Source organism: Calonectris borealis, chromosome 10 (genome assembly GCF_964195595.1).
Source record: "Calonectris borealis chromosome 10, bCalBor7.hap1.2, whole genome shotgun sequence".
NCBI classification, from domain to species: Eukaryota; Metazoa; Chordata; class Aves; order Procellariiformes; family Procellariidae; genus Calonectris; species Calonectris borealis.
The window spans coordinates 25,412,030-25,418,029 of NC_134321.1; positions in this window are offsets into that span (position 1 = coordinate 25,412,030).

A 6,000-nucleotide genomic window follows, 5' to 3' on the forward strand; every position below is an offset into this window, starting at 1 on the left:
ACTGGGAGAACAATCACGTGGAGAGGAAAGGGGTTGCCATTGGACCGTGAAAAAGCCCAGGGCTGAACCAGGTTCTCCAGGCGCTACAGTTCTTGGCCTGACCCCAGGAGTAACCAGTCCTGAGGAGCCACGGGGCAAACTGCAAATACTATCTGTTGGTCAGTTATTGCAGTATGTTGGGTATGATTATACCCGTCAAATTCAAACTCAGTAGGAAGAGGAAGAACACAGGAAGGTTAAGAACACTTGAAACACAGATGGACGCAGAGCTCCATGTCTGTGGGGCTGCGCCAGGAGAGCCAGGAAGAGCGTGGAGCAGCAACGAGCCTTGTGGCTTTCTGGACACTATGACAGACACTCAGCAATGATGCCCACGCGATCAGCTGCTCACCCTGCAGCACCTTTTCCTCCTGGAGCCTTTTCAGGTCTCCAGCAGAGTGGCGAGGCCATCAGGACCGAAGCTCTGCACCCAGCTGTCAGGAACAGACAAAATCATCAGCACACACAAAAACCCCACGCACTTTTGCACGGCCTCCACCCTTCCTCACCTCTACTCAGCCATAGCGCAGTTCCCAAGGTCAAAGCTCCCAGTTTCTCATTGATAGCCCTGGTTTTGTCCAGCGTCCCAGCCCACACCCTTCCCCACCTCACCTGATGGGGCTGCTGCTCAACCTTGCTGCTCCAAGGGGCTCTTTACGGGAGCTGTCTGTGGGTTTACCCACGGGTACCTGAAAGAGCGAGCAGAGCCACGTCTGTCCCTCTTTTACAGGACGTCCTCTTTTGCCTTCAGCGTGGCTGTGCTGGTGTCACGCTGTACAGCACAGCACCTTCAAACCCATACTGCAAGCAAAGTATCCCTCTCTCTAGAAGACCCATTCTTCTCTTCCTACCGTTTACATTTAACGACATGAGGTATTTAAATCCCATTTGCTGCTCTTCTGCCTACAAGAGGGCTAGCACTTCATTGTGTGTTCCAAGAAATCCATCTTATATTCTGCTTCCAAGAAGCTGTGATTTGGGCCAGTTTATGGCTCCGGGTAAGAAGGCTAAAGCCAAGGAATTTCCCTAAAATCTTTACCTTGAACTAGCACAGCTACAAGTCCTGAGATGTCATAGATGCCCAAATCACTCAACCACTTTTTTCTTTTTAAACCAGAAGCTACCTTTGAAAATAATGAAGGAAGCGTAGCAATTTCCCTGTCAAGAGAAGAAGCTGGCACTTGTCCATCTCCTGGTATTCTGGCAATAAGTTTCTGTTGAACAGGAGGGTCGTCCTCGAGTATGATGAGGGATTTTTAACACGTATATCTTTTTATATTTATCTATCTTTGCATCCGTGTGCGTGTGTGTTTGTACCCGCTAGCAAATAGAGTCTGCTAAAATCTTATGATTTATCTTAAGATCGTGAATGAACCTCAGACTGCTGCTAAACACATATAGTCCCTTAGACATAAACCATTGTCCGAGTCTGAGACTAAGACTGGATCCAGCTGGGTCTTCTCTGAAGCTCGTGACTCAACGGGAGGGTCTCCCTTAATCTTTCTGTCCTTGGCCTCTCTATAAATCGTCCCAACTCAATTGTAACACGATACCCAGCTTTCGGCTGGGATAGAGGTAATTTTCTGGCTAATAGCCGGTATAGTGCTGTGTTTTGGATTTAGTATGAGAATAATGTTGGTAACACGCTGATGTTTTAGTTGTTGCTAAGTAGTGTTTACACTAGCCAAGGGCTTCTCAGCTTCCCATGCTCGTTTCCTTTGTGCGCTTCATCTGTGGAGTAAGTGACAGAGTGAACCTTGCCATCGAACTCTGCTAAGTCATGCTGTTATCAATTTCTATTAAGATCACTTTCTGCTGATAGCTTCGACAGTGATTCCTTGAGTGGCCTCTAAACCACTCATTCGTGATAGGCAGGAGCAGGCCCCTGGCTTCTGCAGGTGCACGTGAGGTCACTGGTGACCCATCAGGTGGTAGGGCAGAAGCAGGGCCCTGGCTTGCGAAGGTGCTTTTGAGGTAACTGTTGTCCGAGCATGCGATTGGGAATGACAGGACTCCTGGCTCGTGCAGGTGCTTGCGATGTCACCGGTGGTGAGGATGTTTCAGACCAGGCGCAGGCCCCTGGCTTGTGCAGGGGCTTGTGATGTCTCTGGTGCAATGGTAGTTTAGAGGGCAGCAGCAGGCTGCTGGCTTTTGATGGTACTTGTGAGGTCATAGGTGGCTGAGTGTGTGAAAGGGCAGGAGCAGGCCCCTTGCTTGTGCGGGCACTTGTGAGGTAACTCGCGGCTGAGTAGCTGTTTGGGTGTGAAAGGACACCGGGCTGTGCATCTGCTTCTCACGTTCCCTTTGCCTGGGCAGCTGACTGGCTATGACGAGTTACCTGGCTCGTGCAGGCGTTTGTGAGGTCATGAGTGGCTGAGTAAGTGATAGGGCTAGAGATGCTGCATGATCCTAGTAGGTGATAGGACAGGAAGAGGACCCTGCTTTGTGTAGGTGCTTGTGATGTCACTGGTGGCTCTGTGGCTGATTGGGTATGAGAAGTCACCTGGCTTATGCGGCTACTTGGGATGTCACTGGTGGCTACCTGTTAGGGCAGGCACAGGCCCCTGCAGGGGTCAAGTGCTGGTGATTTCACTGGCGGCTCTGTAACTGTTATGGCAGGAGCATGCACTGTTGCGAAGCAGTGGAATACACCTCACCCAAAGAGAGGAGCAGCGATATGTTTTACCGAGGTAAAATAATAATTTGACAGAGTTCAAGAAGTTCGATGGAATTTAAGAAAGTTTAACAGTGCTCTGACAAGGTTCAGCAAGTTTGATGGCAAGGTTCACCTTACTAATTACTGCATGGAAGAAACATGCAACGGAAAATCGAGTTAGAATGATTTACGTAGAGACTGGAGATGCAAAGAGTAAAGAGGACCTGCACAAGCCAGGTTCTCACGCCTGCCCTATCAGCTACTGAGCCACCCGTGACATCATAAGCATGTGCAAGACCAGGATTCATTCAATGTCCTATCAGCATTCCCGCCACCAGTGACATAAAGACCTGAACAAGCCAGGTGCCTGCGCCTGTCCTATGAGCTTCTAAGCCACCAGTGACATAAACACCTGCACAAGGCCGTTTCCTGCCCCTGCTCTATCAGGAACTGTGCCACAGCTGACATAAACACCTACACAAGCTTAGTTCCTGCACATGCCCAATCAGGAACCGTGCCACAAATGACCTCGGAAGCACCTGCATGAGCCAGGTTCCAGCACCTGCCCTATCAGGTACTAAGCCAGGCGTGACATAAACAGCTGCACAAGCCACGTTGCCGCACTTGCCATATGAGATGCACAGTTCACCAGTGACATCAAACAGCAGCATAAGCCTGGTTCCCGCGCCTGCAATATCAGCTAATGTGCCAGGCGTGACATCACAAGCCCCTGCACAAGCCAGGTTCCGTTCAATGTCCTATGAGCATTCCTGCCACCAGTGACATCACAGGCACCTGCCCAGTCAGGAACGGTGTCGTAACTGACATCACAAGCCCCTGCACAAGCCAGCTTCCGTTCAATGCCCTATGAGCATTCCTGCCACCAGTGACATCACAGGCACCTGCCCAGTCAGGAACTGTGTCGTAACTGACATCACAAGCACCTGCACATGGGCACCAGCAGTCCATCTCGTCCCTCCTCCCAGAGCCACCTCTGGCCAGGAGGAGCTCAGAGAGACCTTCGAGAGACACTGACCGCTCTGCTGGCCCACCCACCTGCCCACAGGTCCCTCCAGGAAGAGCTTTAATCCCTGTTCAGCTGTTGGGATTGCCTTGGAAAAACAATACTCAGTTGGTACCAACAGGCTGAAAAGCCAAAGCCAGAATTAAAAACACGTGTTGAACTTGCATATGTAATTCATGGGGTAGTTTTTCTCTCTACGTGTAGAGTCCATTGGTGGAAACTGGTAACTGGCGGGACTGGTAAGAGCGCAAGTGTTGCGCATCCAGGGAGCCCCTGGCACTCGGGCTGGCACCTTTTGGGCCATGAAGCCCTCCGAGGACCCAGGCAGCAGCGCCTGCGGAAAACGCAGACAGCTGCCTGCAGCTGCCTGCCTGCAGAGGGGCCGCCTTTCACCGGAACGAAACTGAGGGACAAGGAGCCCCCAGGGCCCGGCGGCCGCTCGTCCCATCCCCGCCAGCCCCACAGCCACAGTGCCACCGCAGACCAAAGCCAGGTACGGGGTTGTGCTTGGGAGGGGACCACGGCGCAGCCTCCCCGGCCCCTGCCCCGACGGGACACCGCCTAGTCAGGAGAAACGCCCGAGCCGGGACTGGAGGGAAACGAGAGGTGCCGGGGCAGGAGGGACTGGGGGGCAGGCAAAGGCTGGGGCAAACCGGGACCCCAGCTGGGCAGGGCAAAAATATCTGCTCCAAGCGGGGCGGGGGCAGGGGCAGAATGACATGCCCCATGGGGGGCCAGGGGCACAAAGAGATGCCCTGACCAGGACAGGGACAAACCAAATGCCCAGACAGGGCGGGGCAAAACTAGCCACCCCAATTTGGGCAGGGGCATAAAAGGCCACCTGAGCAAGGCCACAGTAAAGCCAGGTACCCTGTGTGGGGAAGGGGCAAAATGAGCCTCCGCAAGCAAAAGAGGGGAAAAACTCAGCCGTCCCGAGACGGACATGAGGAAAGCAAGGCACCCGAGCAAGGCTGTGCCCAAACTGGATGCCTCAAGCAAAACATGAAAAGAGAAAAGCCTCCCCGAGTGGAGCAGGGGCAAAACTAACTGCCCTGAGCTGAGCAGGAGTACAACTAACTGCCCTGAACAGGACTGGGGAAGAGCAGATGCCGCGAGTGGGGCAAGGGCCAAACCGAGCAGTTCAAGCGTGGCAGGAGTTACAACCAGCTGCCTCGTTGGGGCAGGAGCAATACTCACTGCCCTCCGGGCGAGACAAGGGGCTAAACCAGATGCTAAAAAGGCACCCCCAAACGCTTTTCAGAGCTCCAGGGTGAGAGAGCGGCTGGGTGGGGGCCTGGCAGCCAGCCAAGGTCCACCCAGCACGGTTGCTGAAGGTCTTTCTTTGGTAGCTCTAGTTCAGAGTCAGCCTGTGGTTGAATCTTGGGGGGCAGATAAAATTTATTGGAAATGAAGCTGTAAGCGATCAGGTGCTTTGCTACATGAGTCTCACGGACACAGTTCCTGTACCTGGGAAGAGTGGAAAAGAAACCCTCAGCAACCCGAATGTTCCAGCCAAAGCTGTGAACAGGCACGCTTACAGCCCGGGGCAGGTTTTTATTCATCCGGCTGGTGCGGCTCAGGGAAGAGGCGGGAGCTCTGCCAGCGGACGTACGGCCCTTCGCCGGCAGCGTGTGGGGAAGCCCAGCGGCTGCCGGCTGCCGGAGCTGCCCGGGCTGCGGCAGCTGCGTGGTCACGTGGCTCAAGGGGACACGTCCCCGTGCGGCCCCATGTCACAAAGGGGCAGTCATGCGGCACCCGCCCGGCGCTTGTGAGCTCACCTGGCCAGGGCTTGGTATCCTGAGGAGCGGGTCAGCGAAAGCTAGTTGGGCTGAGCTGGCCTTCGGGATAACTCGGCTCCTTCCTTTGCTACTTGCGTGCCTACTTTTTCCCAACCATTTATCGTTTACTGCCCGCTTCTCTGCAACTCCCACCCTCTTTCAAAGGTGATTATGATTTGACTTTCAGGACAGATCATAGAGTAGGTAGATACGGGATAAAAGTATCGGCTGGTCTATACCTTCCGAGCTCTAGGCTTAGCTATTACACCTTTATAGGCTGGCCAGGGCTATGGGCAGAGTTTCTACTTGCTAATTCTTAGTTCTTTGCCATATCCTAGGACAGGGAAGTAGGGGGGTGGCAGTGTAGTCTGAGGCGTTGGGCTCAGCCTAGAATGACAAGAAGCCCACCCTGACTGATGCGGTAGGAAGGGAGACAGAAAAGGAGCACGGCAAAGGCAGCCGTTAAAGCAGCGGCTGAAAGCCAGTCACTCCTGCATACAAGG